The sequence below is a fragment of the Peromyscus maniculatus genome, chromosome 11 (genome assembly GCF_049852395.1).
Source record: "Peromyscus maniculatus bairdii isolate BWxNUB_F1_BW_parent chromosome 11, HU_Pman_BW_mat_3.1, whole genome shotgun sequence".
Taxonomy (NCBI): Eukaryota; Metazoa; Chordata; class Mammalia; order Rodentia; family Cricetidae; genus Peromyscus; species Peromyscus maniculatus.
The window spans coordinates 53,600,643-53,617,861 of NC_134862.1; the positions used below are offsets into that span (position 1 = coordinate 53,600,643).

General features: G+C 37.9%; 2 long non-coding RNA genes across 2 annotated transcripts in view; both read left to right on the forward strand.

The window, feature by feature from the left end:
- Window positions 1-17,219, forward strand: part of LOC143267798 (uncharacterized) — a 291,852-nt gene that overhangs the window by 64,625 nt on the left and 210,008 nt on the right. The window lies entirely within an intron of this gene.
- Window positions 3,128-7,591, forward strand: LOC121821286 (uncharacterized). The gene is made up of 4 exons (XR_006062010.2): window positions 3,128-3,302; window positions 4,231-4,305; window positions 4,694-4,743; window positions 6,712-7,591. It is a non-coding gene; the product is annotated as an uncharacterized LOC121821286 (long non-coding RNA).

Sequence of the window (17,219 nt, forward strand, 5' to 3'; positions counted from 1 at the left end):
ACATGGGCTTTGGGATTTGAAATTAGGTCCTCATGCCTGTGTGGGAAGCAAGCACTTCATAAGCTGAGATCTCTCCCTTAAATCCTTCATCCACTTTAAGACTATTATTATTTTATTGTTATTGTGAGGTTCATGGTAACATTTTCATCCATATATACTTTGGTCTTATTCATCCCACTGTACTTGCCTGTCCCACTCCCTGTCTGCCCTCTTGATGTTTCTTTTCCTCCTATCAAATAGTTCTCTTTTCTGTTTCATTTGTGTGTGTGTGTGTGTGCACGTGTGTGTACATGCATATATATCATTATCTCCTCTCATTCCCCGCTCCCTTTAGACCTCTTCTTCCCTTCTATTGCTCCCCTTTCTACTTTCATGCTACATACATATATACTATACATATGAAATATGAATTAAGATATATGGTGTTTTGATTGATATATTAATTTTTCTGAGTCTGACTTATTTTGATTAACTTGATTACTTTCAATTTTATTCACTGTTTTCAGTTCCATGAACTTTATGGTAATGTTATAATGTCACCCATTATTCCTTGTAGTTGAATAAAACTCCATTGTATGTGTGTACCACATTTTCTTTATGTGCTCACCTATGGATAGACGTCTAGGCTGGTTCCATTTCAAGGCCATTGTGAATAGTGCAGCAATAAATGTGAATGTGCAAGTATTTCAGGAGTATGTTGACTTAGAGTCCTTTGGAGATCTCTCTCTCTCTCTTATGCTATTCCTAAGACATACATACATATATATATAAAGGAATGACATAGTTGGTAGTTCTATTTTCAGTTATGAATAACCTTTTTTTTGACTTTAGTAGTGGCTGCAAAACTTTGTATTCCTACCACATGTGACTAAAGATTCCCCTTTCCCCACATTCTCATCAGAATTATTGACATTTACTATCTTAAAGATAACCATCCTTCAAGGGATCTCAAAGCAGCTTTGGTTTATGTTTCTCTGATGTCTAAGAACATTGAACACTTTTTCAAATATTTATTGATAATTTATGGTTTTTTCTTTGAAGCCCATCTATTCGATCCATTAGTTCATATATTTTGGATGATTTTTTGGGGGGGCAGCATATTTAATTTTCCTTGCATCTATTTTAGTTGCAATTTTATAAAGTTAAAAAAAGTTTCCTTAGATTTACTTATGTGCATAGTGTTTTGTCTTCACATATGTATGTATATGATATGTGTGTCTGGTGTCTGCAGAGGTCAGAAGAGAGCATTGGCTACCCTGGAACTGGTGTTACTAACAGTTGTGAGCCATTATGTGGTGGATGGGAATCAAATTCAGGTCTTCTGTAATAGCAACAAATTCTTTTAACTACAGAGCCATCCCTCCAGTCCTTAGTTTGGAATTTTGAAAGTTGCAATTGATATTCTTCAACCCACGTGACTCCGCCTCTGTCCTGCACAGGCTTCTAGAGAGGTGGTTTGCATTTGTGTGGATCTCAATGTGTGTGTGTGTGTGTGTGTTTGCTGAAGAATGAAAAAACAGGTATTAATTTATCATGGACTTTTATCTTATTTCTTCATTTTGGAAACAAATTTCTCTCTCAAATAAGCAATTACTCATTAAGACACCATGTATGATATGAGATATCAATCTATAAGTATCCTATAAATAATAACTTTACAAAGTCCATACATTATAGTAATCTTTCCTGTAGGACATTGTATTGATGCCATCATAAGGTAGATTTTGATTCTATAAGATGAAGCTTAGGCAAAATTTCTATTCATTTACCTTATCATGACTGATAATTAGTGGTGGGAAAAATAAATGGACAAATAAAACCTAAGACTACAGAAGCACACGTCTACAAAACATTTAGAATGATGAGAATGTCTTCATGTACAGTGATTTTTTTTAAACTTCTGATGCTAAAAAACCTTCATAGCATGCTGATACAATAATATCTTTAAAGCCCCTTTTAAACAAAAAAAAATCAATGTTACTGTTGTTACATCATCTGATTCATCAATACTATGTATCAGTGCTGACGCAACATCTGAAAGTTAATGAGTAATCTGTAGTAGTGTTGAATATTCTGTAATAGCACGTCAGCATTTCACCACACATGATTAGTCTTATCTCACTTCTCAGGGAGCACTGTGGCTTCATGTGTCCAGGGCGATTATCAACAAAACAGTGAGAAAAACAAAAGCACACTGCATTGTCTGGCAGAATCAACTCTCACCATGGAGGCAGTAGACAGGTCTGATTTTGAAACTAAATCGCCTAGAAGTAAAATGGTTATGAATTGAGTGGGTGAGACGAACTCTTGCCAAAATACATTTCCAAATTAAAAACATGTCTTAGGTTGTTGGGTGCATGTGAAAATCAGCTTTTAAAGATAAGACAAGGGGATGATTCATGCATGGGTGATATGCCTAAATTCAATCCCAGAATTAAAACACTAAAGTTCTTAAAGACTCATATAACACTTTGTGTTGAAATACTTTCTGACTCTTAGGGCAAATAATATGTGCATTATTCGTAGTTGTGCCATCAGCTCGTATAGGTTACAGACTATTCTCAGATGTCAGAGAGCTGTATTGGATGCCTTCTAGGCTGAATGCTTAATTGCTGAAAATTACAGAAGAGTGACTTGCCTGACATCTTGTTGGGTATGACTGAATTGTTATCTGGCTTGCTATGAGTTAGACTCAAAAACCTCCAGTAGTGAAGGAAATCATGTGCTCTGTGAGGCCAAAGGAGGTCTCCTCAATATTCACCGGAAGTAGCTATTCTCAGAACGTTATCTCTGGCTTGTATCCCTAGCCATCTCTATTTTACCGATGTGAAGGAAATCTTATTCTTTTGCTGTGGTTACTAGGGATAGTTAGAGGGATGATGATTCATCTCCATGAATCCCGTGCACAGTGTTAAGTTAGGTGACTCTACATAAAAAGCTGCTGGAATTCAAATGGCCCAGCCCAAGTTAGCTCATGAGAGGAACTGCTCTTACATCTCACCTGGTGCTTGTGAACTGTTCTATGCATTTGCTGTTATTCTTTTACATGAATTTTATAAATAGATTTTATGTCAGTGTTGGCCTCTGAGTTTCCAGCTTTCTTTCAGTTGAAGTAGTTGGTGTGATGGGGGAATGTCTTTCTGTAGCTTGCGAATATGTGCTGCTCTGATTGGTTGATAAGTAAAGCCATTTGGCCTATGGCAAGGCAGCTTAGAGGCAGGTGGGAAATTCAAAGAGAAACAGGAGAAGGTGGGCGGAGAAGCCAGAGAGTCGCCCAAGGAGCAACATGTAATGGGACACAGGTAAAGCCATAGAACATGTGATGATACATAGATTAATAGTTAAGGGCTAATTTAAGATATAAGAGCTAGCTAGCAAAAGGCTTTATCCATGGCCATGCAGTTATAATTAATATAAGCCTCTGTGTGTTTACTTGGGGGACATGAGTGGGAGAGATTTGTCCCGATGGCCAACAGGCTGGAACACAGGAAAACTTCAGCTACATTGGTGCTACTAAAGTGAGATGAGGTTTATAAAAGAAGAATAATGAAAATACACACAGCAGTGCAGTGGAAATAGTATTTATTATTTAGAGTACATTTGTTGAACAGAATTATTAATACCCATTAAATATTAAGTGTTAATATTAACACCCATTAACTATATTTCTGTAATGTAGGATGGATTTCTTCACTGACTTAAGTCAGTTAAATATTTTCACTTACAGTATCACTAAGAAAAAGTTGAGCACTTGATAATGTGTTGTTGTGACATAGTACCTGATGTGACTTTTGCTTAATTGAGCACCAGAGGCAACTGCATCATTGGGACACCACCATCTCATCATTTATTCTGTTCAGTATTTAATTTCATCGTCACCTGCCTCTCTGTTCCCTCATGACCACTCTTTTTATCTCATGTTAGAAATGGTTTGAGCTGTCAAGCCTTTCTGCACAACAGTTGTGACAAGGGATAATCGGACTTCAGCAGGAGGCACTTTAGTGGCCAGCTGAGGAAACTGTTGTCCTAGAGGGTCACTTACATAATATCATTGAGCAGGTTCTGAGAAATACCCTAGGCTCAGAACAGGTAGTTCACTCATTGTTTTCTCTCAGCGTCCTCATTACCTGATGTGATTTATTTCGTTGAGTCTAGAAGGACTTTCCACTTGAACAGTCGGATATTAAAATGTAGCTATTCCTGGAGGTTGATACAGTTTATTTATTCTAGCAACATTGATGTGTTTGGCCTTCTGGAGTTGGGCAGAGGACTTTCCAAGCCGTAACAGATTCCAAGACAGGAGAGGTAATTACCTTGAGGGACTATTTTTATGTTTCTTCTATGAATGTTGTAATTGGGAAATTCCTTTTATGTAGATTTTATTTCAGCTACAGAAAGGGCTACAATTTTGCTTATACATTAAAAGCATGTTTTTATGTATTATTTTAAAGTGGTTATTCTCACAAGAATAAAGGATGCTATGTGGCAGGACTAAGGTAGAAATGGTCTATGTGATGTCTGTATTGCCTCTTCATTGCCATGCCACACAATGTTGAAGTTACTGGCAAAAAATGGTGCTACTTCATTTGAACCTAACACTCTTATTTATTTGACTGTTTTTTCTTGTATCAAAGGAATAATAATAATTGATAATTTTCTTTCAGAAAATCAATTGCTTTGATCTTTTTCTTAGAGCCTATTGGACCCAGAAGCTTAATCAGCACATTTCCAATGCATTGTTTGGTGAGTTACATTAGTTTCCTCAGTCATTTCTTTATGGAAATAAAGCCATTTGTTTAATATACAAGTTATTTCCCAGATCAGAGACTTCTCACAGGTTTAAAAATGAAGGAAAAGGTGTTCCCTCATTTTGAGAACTGCACAAACAGAAACTGTTGCTATGCGTGAATTAGGAAAATAGTTACCTGGAGAAATAAACTCACCTTGGCGTAGTTTCTGACTCTCCTGAATAATCTATTCTAGGAAATCTAGATTTAGCAATAGCCTTAGGACAGTTGGCATTTCCTTGTCTTGATTTGCATAGGTTACTACAGTCTCCAAAAGCCAGTTCCATGTGGCTTTATTGCCTATAATTGGCTTTTCAAAGAGGACTACAATTTATTTTTCTAAAAATAGTCTTCTGTTACTTGACAATAATCTTTCTTTTGATTTTATCTTTACTCATAGAATGATTCATGATTAACAGTGGAATTTAAGAATCCAAATGAAAATACATTTGAATCTTGGCTTTAGCAATTACTTTCACAGACAAGCTGAACTGTAGGGTTTTCTTATTTACTGAATTGATTGACAGTGGTGCCCATTTCATAGGCTACTTGTAAGGACTAATTCCATTAATTAGAATCAATGGCTTTTTTCTAAGTTCTCCAGCAGCATACTGATCACTGTTGTTTGAGTTCCAAGAATGTATTGCTAAATAATGCCAGTGTCAGAGACATGTTAATTTAAATTGAACATATTAAATTCAGTGACATTGAGCTATGTGTAGTGACACAGGAACTTAGTGGATGAGGTGGGAGAATTGACATGAGTTCAAGACTAGCCTGGGTTATTGTGGTGGTTTGAAATAGGTATGGCCTTCATAGACTTAAATGTTTGAATGCTTGGCCCATAGGTAGTGGTACTATTGGGAGGTATGGCCTTGTTGGAGGAGGTGTGTCACTCTGGGGGTGGTCTTTAAGGTCTCATATGCTCAAGCTATGCCCAGTGTGGTACACAGTCTCCTTTCTGCTGCCTGTGGATCCAGATGTAGAACTCTTAGCTCCTTCTCCAGCACCATGTCTGCCTGCATGCTGCCATGCTTCTTGTCATGACAATAATGGACTAAACCTCTGAACTATAAGTCAGCCTCAATTAAATGTCATGGTATCTCTTCACAGCAATATAAACCCAAAGTAAGACAGTTATAGCATGAGACTGTCTCAAAAACAAGACAAAACAAAATAAAAACTAAAAGTTAATTTGAGCAACATTGAACAAGTTAGCCTATTAGAATTTTAATATTCTCTTTTGAATATTGTGTGTAGATAAGCTAGTTATTTCATATTATTAATTAAATGTATTTTGATATTATTGGATGTGTAGTAAATGGCAGATCAGCAAAACAAATTTAATTAATGCCAGAGAACTCAGATGTTAACAGATTAAAACAAACAAATCTGTAAGAGGGAGTTTTGAAAACTTTCATTTGAAATGGTTTTGAATTGTGAGTTTTCAGATTATGGTTCAAGGGTCATGATGTTCAATGCTTTCAGATATGACTACAGAAAACAGTGCCATAAATGAACAATGCTGCTGCTGGATATGCCAATATCAGAGTTTAGGGAAGATGAAGTTGCTAGAATTTTTAAAGAGAAGTTGCTAGAATTTTTAAAGAAAATTTGTCTGCATAAAACCCTCAGAAGTAATATACAAATTCTCAACTTAAACTGCTCACATCCTGGTGGAGTGTTGTAACAGACAGACAGACAGACAGACAGACAGACAGACAGACACACACACACACACACACACACACACACACACACAAAACTATCAAGGTGACTTAGAAGGTAGAAGGGATTTTGGTGAGAATAATGGGGGGGTTATGAAAGAATGTTGCTTATACATATGAAATTATAAAAGAAAACATTTAAAAATTGAAAATGAACAATTTCTAGGACAATGTTAAACAGTTTAATGTATTTGTAGATAGAATTCTAGAGGAAGAAAGAAGTCAGAAAAAAATGTTGAAGGAAATAATGGTCCAGTACTCTACAGTTTAATGAAGAATAGCAATTTACAGTTTCAAAAATTCACTAAAGCTAAGAAGTCTAAACAGTGAATATTACTTCTGGATGTATCAGTCAAAATGCTGATAGAGTAAACATTGGAACTATCTAACTGTAGGGAAATGTGGAAGGCAGATGAGGAAAACTAACGATAAGATAATTGGAGACTTCTCACTGTGGACTATAGAACTCAGAAGACTTTGGATCATAACGAAGTGATGAAGGAAAATGAAAAAAAAGCTTGCAGACAAGAATTGGCCAAGCTATTCTTCAAAGACAAAGACAAAGTGGAAACAAATGCAAATAAACCAAATTAAGATCGTTTGTCTGAAGATCTGCACTGTAAGAAACGTTAACATGAATTTCTCTTAGTTTGAGATGAAGTTACACTGGACCCAGCCTGGACTCACAGGAAGGGATGGAGAGCGGAGTTCTTGGTTCTCATCACCCTGTCGCTTCCATGTCTAGGGCTTTTGAGCTGAAGAGATTCAACACTAACCACCCTAGGTGGCTCCCTCCAATGCCCTGTGTCTAAGGATGTCAAAGCATGTGATACACGCCACTGCTTTCTACCCAAGACTGTGCTGCACCTGGACCCTGAATGGTGACCATGATTTTCAAGGATTGCTGGAGCAGGGACTGGGATGTGACCAGCCTGTCATCTTCTTGTTCAGGAGAGACTATTTCAATTTTTTTTTTCATCCTAGCATATTAGAAGGTTGCAATCTTAAAAAGTTCTTCAGAGAAATCACATTGATGTCATTTTCTGCCTTTGGCATTAAAAATGATTTGTTTATTTTATTTTTTATGTGCATTGATTTTTTTTCTGCATGTGTGAGGGTGTAGGATCCCCCAGAATTGGAATTAAAGGTAGTCATGAGCTGCCATGTAGGTGCTGGGAATTGAACCCTAGTCCGCTGGAAGAGCAGCCAGTGCTCTTAACTACTGAGCCATCACCCCCCAACCCCATTTGGCATCTTTATTTCTTTCTGAAAGACACTTACAAATAAATCTTGGGGCTGGAGGAGAAGTTCAGTGATGGAGTGCCTACCAAGCACCTCACTGCAGAAAACCAGGCAAAGACACTCAACACCCCATTTCTATCCCAAATTCCATTGTATGTACTCTGAGGAGAGGGTGTTTCCTTACGGAGTATTTGCATGATTGTCATGCTCATCACCATTAATACAGTTGTTTTGTATTGTCTTACACTCAGCCCACATTCACATTTCCATATTATTTTACACAGGCACCCTATCGCAAAACAAGATCCAGCTTACCACACCACCCTGCATTAGACCCTAAAGACCCTTTCATCTGTATCATTCCTCTCCGTGCCCAAGAACATCATTCTTTCTACTTTCTCTTTACTTTTATTCCCTGCACTGTAACTTTTGAATTGGAACTAATGCAACCGGGCAAATTCTGATTTTTCATTCATTTATCCATTTTCTCATTTTTTTAGAGGATTGTTGGGCTGCTTTGGTATGGCAGGCACTTCATGTAGAGCTGAACATGTAAGAGAATATCAGAGTGCCTTCTCTGCAGTGTGTCAAAGATTGTGGAGGAAACTCCTTGCTTTTCTGATGAAAATGAAAGTTGTGAGAATGTCATTAAAACACACACATAGATGCACACACTGATTAACAGATTGCAACAGGCATTTAGGCAGAATAGAAAGTGGTCTTGTGTCTTAAAGCTCTGTTCCCTTTGAAGTACGGCCCTGCCATCTCAGGGACAGCGCTGCTCCAAGTGCCAGCATCAGGAAGTTGAGAACTGATCTTTGCTGCCAGAGTCTATGGAGCTGCTAGAGAAAGTTAATAGAAGAAACCCAGCAGAGGAAGAAATCTGCCTTGTCTTTAGTCATCTTCAGTGTTTTTAAAGATGTTAAAGTGGGCCCAGGATTGCCCTGAGCCCTCATGGCATGGGAGCCATGGGGCACTGCCTCAGGGAAAAGCAGCCGAAGGCTCTCCCTAGGAAGGGTTTTCAGAATGGAGAAAAGTAAGCCGCCCCTCCTAGAACAAAGGCTTAAGGCACTGGAGCTCCATTTTTTTCTTTTCAGGAGGGGACCACTTAGCAAAGAGACAGGGAATATGAAGGGGCATTTGGAGTTGATGGTGGTATTTGAACAGAGGGTCAGTCTTTACTGTTTACTTTACCAAGTTCTTGTAACATAGTATCATGTCTCTTCTTTTAAGAAAAAAAGTCAATCTAAGTGGCAATGCTTTCCCTTCAAGTCACGTTGTTTCCATTTATTTATCACCACATATTAGATGTTGAATGCAATTTAATGTAAGGGCAACATTGGGACAATATTAGCAGGAAATAATGCCACACACCATTTGTGCACAGTCCAGCTGTGCTGTTTCCTAACTTCTGTGTCCCGGCCACTGATTGGCATGTGTCTTTCACTCCTTGCCATCCCCCTGCTCCTCTGAGACTGCAGTGCCATTTACTATTATTAAATAAGCAAATGAAACAACAGTGTTGGCTCTGGAAGCCAGAGTGCTGCTTCCTAAATGTATATGTTTGTATTCAACACGGGGTTGCTCTACATTTATCAGTTCTGTCAGGCAACGAACAAAAATGCTGTGCATATTAGGAAGTGCAAAGATCAGTCAGGCCCAGGAACTCGCTGTGAGATCGGAACAACCAGCTGGAGTGCCCTCGCATTAGTGAGAGAAGATCATCATCTAGCAATTAGGGTTCAAGAGAAGAAAATGTTCTCGGAACACCTGTTCCAGAATTAATAAATTCTCCAGTTATTTGAAGACACTTTAATTTCAAAAAGCACATTGATAACCTCTTCTCTCTCTCTCTCTCTCTCTCTCTCTCTCTCTCTCTCTCTCTCTCTCTCTCTCTCTCTCTCTCACACACACACACACACACACACACACACACACACACACTCACTCCCTTTTCAGGCATAACAGTTGGGATTTGCCATAATTCAGCATCACCAGACATTTGCTATGATGTCACTACCGTCATCCAGTAATGCAATGTAGTAGGTAACGTCTATACCCTGTGGCTTGTGGCCTGACCTTTTGTAGCTTGCTGAGTCATGCCAACATGATGCTTTCTTGGTAAGACCTTCTGGCAAGAGCCTTCTCCTTTAGAACGACAATCATAAAATACTTGTTTCCAACAAATTTGTTCCTAGGATATAAAGTTTTCAGACTCTAACTAGATGATCTATCACATTACAGTTTTAATGTATAATGGCCAAGAAGGTTTTTTTGTTTGGTTGGTTTGTTTGTTTTTAAGGATGATCTTCAAGACAGAACATGCTCAAAAAATGGAGTTTGTCCTGTGGTGTTGATGTGAATTACATACTTATTGATTCATTTTATGACTTATTAAGTAAAAGGCCTGATTTTCTAGGACCTCACGTTTCTTTAAATATTTATAAAATTGGTGCCTTCTTGCTCTTCAATGTCACAGTGAAAGCATAGTAAATGCCTGTGGGTGGGTATTTTATAAGGTATCTTTAATTTTAAAGAGTCTACTAAGCCATGTTAAGACTCAGGATTTCTTTTCCTTTTGCTGAAAATAGATTTTTGCTCACATAATATAACCTGATTATAATTTCCTTCCCTTCTAATCCTTCCAGTTCCTCTCCACCTCCCCTCCCATCCAGATCCACTCCCATTCTGTCTCTCATTAGAAAACAAACAGCCTCCTAAGGGCTAGTAGTAAAAGACAACAAAATACAATAAGATAAAACAAAAACTATGACATCAGAGTTGGACAAGATAAACAGAAGAAAAAGAACCCAAAAGAAGGCACAAGAGTCAGAGACCCCACTCATTCACATACTCAGGAATCTCACAAAAATATTAAACTGCAAGTCATAATATAATGCACACACAAGACTAAGAGTTTTTTACTATAGGTTGTGTTAGCACTCCTTATTCTGTGAGAAGCTATTCATAGGATTGATTATGGAGGGAAAAAAGGTGAAATGCAATATTTCAGGGACTAAATGATCCCTAATTAGTGCTGAAAGAGAATAGAGTTGCTGAAATTTCACTAAGATAACCACATTGGCCTGATATAATCAAGTGCTATTTCTAGACTGTCAATTTTGTGGCAACCTGACTGAAAGACGATTTAAGACTAAAAATATTACCAAAAAAGAACAAAGAAGCTTATGGGGTGGTGGACATGTAAGTTCATTGTCTTGGATGAGTTATTGGCTTTTTGGTTACGTAAATATTTCAAGACATTGAATGGTATATTCTAAGTGCGTGAAGTTTATTGCATATCAATTATACTTCCATAAAGTTGTCAAAAAGAAAAAAAAAGGCAGTAAACACCCGAGTCGTACTGAGGTACTCCTGTAGAGTCCTCATCTGTGAGTACTGATCTAGTGGTAGGTGGTCCTCCCCGCTGCCTTTCAGCCCAGGAGGTGGGGCACACTATCCATCATGTGAGGGTGTGAGGGCGGGGCAAAACATTAGACCCACAACCAGGAACATGTACAGTTTGGTGAGAAATTCTTTATGTCACTGAGTAAGAGTTAATTTCTAACTATGAGAAAATAGATTTAATTTTTTTTACTAAATTATTCAAGAAAACCACAGGTATTGAAGGGAAAAATGTAGAAAGTAGCTTTGGAGAGGGGTCACTGTGCTACCCCAGGCGGCTCTATGGGCTTCCATGGGTGTTTCTGTGAGAGCGTCTTTTACCCTTCAGAGGCAGGTAACCAGGCATAAGGGGAGAAAAATGACAGGAGCTCTATGGACAACAACAGAATCTGTAGTGACAAATAGACAACAGGAGGGAAAGGGGATTGCTTAATGAAAAGGAGACAGACACAGCCATAGAGACCCTTTGGACAATCTTCAAAACACACATCGGGCACATCTCATCATAATGTTGAATTCTCATAAATTTGCATAATTTATATATAATTCTTGATTTGAAAATTGCTATAACAAAACAGACAGAATGACCATTTATTGCTTGTTAATTTCTGAATGTACCATTTCCCTTTATCTTTGGAATCATCCTGGGGAATGGAAAATATCCATAACATTTGGGAGGAAATTAAGTAGTGTACATTAGATTCAGAATCCCACAGTCTGATACATTATATTTTTGATAGAGCTCCGAGTTTTCAGTGTTTATAAATCTGTGGCTAGTCCAAAACCACTTATCGTCATTTGTTCAGAAACACAAGACATCTGGTAGTGGGCTGTGCTGGAATCATTAGACTGGGAAAAGAGAAGAAAATCATTCATCTAACGACCTGCCAGATGGTTGACAAAGAATGCCTTTATTAATTTGTGGGGCAATTTTTTCCTAAGTACTGAGATGTTTTTGACAACATAATGCTCAAATGAATAGAGCTTTTCTGAAAAAAGCACAACCATACTGTAGGAACTCAATATTTGACTGATTGAGCTTCCCAACAGAGAACAGGGTTGGGGAATGCAGGGTGAAATGGGTACTTCAGCTTTCAGATTCAAGATATTATAAAATACTCATTATGAAAATTAAAGCATTAAAACATTCTTAATGTCCACATTTATTTGGAAGGGAATATAATTTAGGATTAGATAACTCAGATAAATGGTTACCTGGCCAAGTCTCCATCAGAACTGAGACTGGCAGCAGTATCCATATTCAATGTTGTGAGTGATGTTCTTTTTCCACTTTTGAGTTAATGTGAAAGGAAGAATCATTTCAGGAGTGAGAACCTGCTGTTTTCCTTTGTCTTAGCAGGACCTTAAATGAGACCCCCTTTCTCCTCCTCCTCTTGTTTTTTAATCTGACATTATCTAGACCTTGGAGTGAGTGATATAGATGTCCTCTTTTGGACCAACCATTCAGCAGCTACTTATTCTGAAGCCTTAGTCATTTGTGAGTCCCTGTTGTGACCATTGCTCGTCCGTCACAGATGCTTCTCAAAGCAGTACTGAAAGCTGAACTGGTCCACGCGTAGGACATAAATGTTTACAAAGTATTTTAACTACACATCCATTTGGTGCAGTGTCAGTAATAGGTTCCCACAGTGGGGCCTGTGGCCTCCCTAGGTTTTTGACCATTTCTAGAGTGTCAGGTGTGTGTACCCATGTACAGAGCAAGGCTTCAGATCCTCCAGAAGGTCTTGACTCTAGGCCCTCCTTCCTGGATTCCTTCCGTGCTATACATCAGAAGCTCTGAAAGCTCTACTAGAAAACCTCATCCTCCCTTGCCACGTGCTGCATGTTACTGGGGCAGAGTGAGGGGCTTTGTGCACAGTACTGGGGTTGCCTCTGTCCAGCCAGGTACAGTGTGCTTTGGTGGGAAATCACTCTTTCAAGAATTCACTTTCCATTGGATTGTTGTGAGGAGTAGATGTTATATTAAAGTATTCAGAGAACTAGTAATAATGACAAAAATTATACTGGCCTCAGTGATAAGCACCCAACATTCTCTGTTTACCTATTTCCAGGAAAGGGCATAAAGATTCCCATCAGTGAGCCTCTTCTATGGTTTCTCTGCCCTGCTGGAATCTCTTCCATGGACACAGCTGTACAGTCTGTCTTGTGGGTGTCACCAGACACTGTTTGTGATTGTCTGAGTCAGCTCAGGCTGCCAGAATGACATCCCAAATACCAGGCAGTGTAAACACAGCTATGGAGACTGGAAACCCAGGGTCAAGATACTGACATGGTCACTTTCTGGTGAACTTGCTGTCTGCAGGTTAAGGAGAGCCACCTTCAACTTCTGTCCTCACACAGTGGAAAGAGAAAGGGGGTGGGGAGGAGGGAAGGAGGGCATTCTGATCTCCCTCTCTCATTTTTCTATTTTTCTTTCATTGAAAATAGATTATGTTCATGCAAAATGTTCCTCTTATGGTGTCTCTTCTCCCAACTTCTCCGAGATCCTCTCCACTTCTCCTCTGTTCGGAACCCACACCCTTTCTGTCTCTTGTTAGAAAACAAACAGGGCAGTTAGAGAATAATAATAAGAACAATACCATGCAAATTGGGATAGGACATGACAAAAAGCAAAACCAGAAGAAAAAGAGGCAAAGGAAAGGCATGAGAAGCACACACCCAGAGCCACTTTTATATACACAGGAATCCCATAAAAACACAGAACTGGAGGCCATAATATATATGCAAAGGACCTGTAAGGTTAAAAAGAAAAGCCTGGACAAAACACGAGGCAGAGAAACTCTAAAGATGCCATTGAGTTCATTTTGTGTTAGCCGCTCCTGTTGGTCACAAGGCCTGCCCTTAAGGGTAGTTTGTATCCTCAGTGAGACTCTATTGGAGAAAACTTGTTTTTTATTTGTCAGTGATTGTCAATTGGAGATAGTTTCTGGCTTAGGGGTGGGGGCTTGTGTCCACTTTCCCTCTCAGAGCCAGGACCCCATCTGGTGCATACCTGTTCAGGCCCTGTGCTCATATTCACTGAGCATCGTTCCTGCTGTGTTTAGAAGGCCTTGTTTCCTTGGTGTCCTCTAGCCATTCTGGCTCTTACATTCTTTCTGGCTCCTGTTCCTCACAGTGAAAGGGATTTGATGGAGACATCACATTTAGGACTGAGTGTTCTAAGGTCTCTCACTCTCTGCATCATGTCTGGCTGTGGGTCTCTGTATTTGTTCCCATCTGTGGTAAGAGGAAGCTTCTCTGATAACAGCTGAGCAAGGCACTGATCTATGAGTATAGCATAATGTCGTTAGAAGTCATTTTATTGCTATGTTACTTTCACAGTACAGTAGTTTGACCAGCACCATTTGTTGAAGATGCTATCTTTTTTTCTGGTGTGTATTTCAGGTTTCTGTAAAAACAAAAAACAAAAAACAAAAAACAAAAAACAAGTGTTCATAGATATGTGTCATTTTAATTTAATTGATCAATATGTCTGTTTTTATGCCAATTCTATGTTTTCTATTACTGTAGCTCTCTATTACAGTTTGTAGTTGGGGGTAGTGATAACCTCCAGCATTCTTTTATTATTCAGGATTGTTTTAGCTATCCTAGGTATTTCCTTATGAAGCTGAAAATAGTCCTTTCAAGATCTGTGACAAATTGCGTTAAAATTTTGATGAGATGACATTGACTCTGTAGGTTGCTTTTGGTAGGGTGGATATTTTTACTATATTAATCCTACTGATCTGTGATCCTGGGAGATCTTTCCATCTTCTGATGTCTTTTTCAATTTCTTTGTTCAATGTCTTAAAGTTTTTATCATGTGAGTTTTTTACTTACTTGGTTAGAGTTACCCCAGGATATTTTATTATTATTTTTTTGAGGCTATTGTGAAAAGTATTGTTTCCCTGATTTCTTTCTCAGTCCGTTTGTAATTTGTATGCAGAAAGGCTACATATTTCAGTATATTAATTTTTTATCCTGCTACTTTGATGAAAGTGTTTATCAACTATAGGAGTTTCCTAGCAGAATTTTTAGGGTCCTTTAGGAATACAATCTTATCATCTGCAAATGAAGATACTTTGAAATTTCCCCTTAATATTTGTATCCCCTTGATCTCCTTCAGTTGTCTTATTGCCTTAGCTAGGACTTCAAGTACCATATTGAATAGTTATGAAGAGAGTGGACAACATTGTCTTATTCCTGGTTTTTAGTGAAAATGCTTTGTATTTCTCTCCAGTTAGATTTACGTTGGCTGTGGGTTTGCTGTAAATCGCCTCTACTATGTTGAGGTATATCCCTTGTATCCCTAGTTTCTCCAGGATTTTTATCATGAAAGGGTGTTGGATTTTGTCAAAGGCCTTTTCAGCATCTAAGGATGCAGATCATTCAGTTTTTGTCTTCAGTTTATTTGATGAACTACATTTATCGATTTACATATATTGATTCATCACTGCATTTCTGGGATGAATCCTACTTGATCATGGTGAATAATCTTTTTGATGTTTTTGGTTGAAAGTATTTCATTGAGTATTTTTGTGTCCCTGTGTTCATAAGGAAAATTGGTCTGTAATTCTCTTTCTTTGTTGATTCTTTATGTGGTTTTGCTATCAGGGTAACTGTGGCCTCATAAAAAGAACTGGGGAATGTTCTTTCTGTTTCTATTTTGTGGGATAAATTGAGGAGTATTTACATTAACTCTTCTTTGAAAGTCTGGTATGATTCTGTGTTAAAGTCATCTGGTCCTGGGCTTTTTTCAAGTGGGTGACTTTTGATTTCTGTTTCTATTTCACTATGGGTTATAGGTCTATTTCAATTGTTTATCTGATCTTGATTTAACTTTGGTAAGTGGTATATATTAAGAAAATTATCCATTTCTTTTAGATTTTTGAATTTGGTGGAGTATAGGTTTTTATGTATATCTTTATGATTCTCTGAATTTCTTCATTGTCTGTTCTTACATTCCCCTTTTTATCTCTAAGTTTTTAAATTTGGATCTTCTCTCTCCACACTTTAGTTATTTGGCTAATGATTTGTCAGTCATATTGAGTTACTTCAAGAACCAACTCTTTGTTTCATTGATGATTTGTATTGCTTTTGTTTGTTTGTTTCTATCTTATTGATTTCAGCCCTGAGTTTATTTCTTGTCATCTACACTTCTTGGGTGTTATTTCTTCTTTTTGTTCTGGAACTTTTCAGGAGTGCTATTAAATTGCTTGTATAAGATTGCTCTAATTTTTTATGTAGCAGTTAATGCTATGAACTTGCCTTTTAGGATCACCTTCATTGTCCCTTAAGTTTAGGTATGTTGTGTTTTCATTTTCATTCAATTCTAAAGTTTTTAACTTCTTTCTTAATTTCTGTCTTGACCCACTTTTTATTCATTAGAATGATGTTCAGTTTCCATAAATTTTGCAAGCTTTCTGTTTCTGTTCTTGCTGATATCCAACTTAGTGGTCTGATAGGATGCAGGGTGTTATTTCAGTTTTCTTGTATTTATTGAGACTTGCTTTATGTCCAAGTACATGGTTGGATTTGGAGAAAATTCCATGGGCTATTGAGAAGAAGGTATATTCTTTTGTGTTTGGGCGAAATGTTCTGTAAATATCTGCTAGGTTCATTCTGGTTATGATGTCAGTTAGCTCCAGCAATTCTTTGTTTACTTTTTGTATGAATGACTTGTCTATTGGAGAAATTAGGGTATTGAAGTCACTCTATCACTATGTGAAGGTCTATATATTACTTAAGGTATAGTAGTGCTTCCTTTGATGAATATATAGTGTCCTTCTCCATCTTGTCTGATTAGTTTTGGTTTGAAATCTATTTTGTGAGATATTAAAATGACTACAGAGGTTTGCTTCTTGGGTCTATTTACTTGCAACGTCTCTTTCCATCCTTTCACCCTGAGATGATGTCTGTAGTTGATGGTAGGTGTGCTACTCTGATGCATCAGAGAATGGATTCTGGTTTTGAGTCCAATCTGTTGGTCTGTGTCTTTTTACTAGGAAACAGAGATCACCAATATTTAGAATTATCAATGAGCAGTGTTTGTCGATTC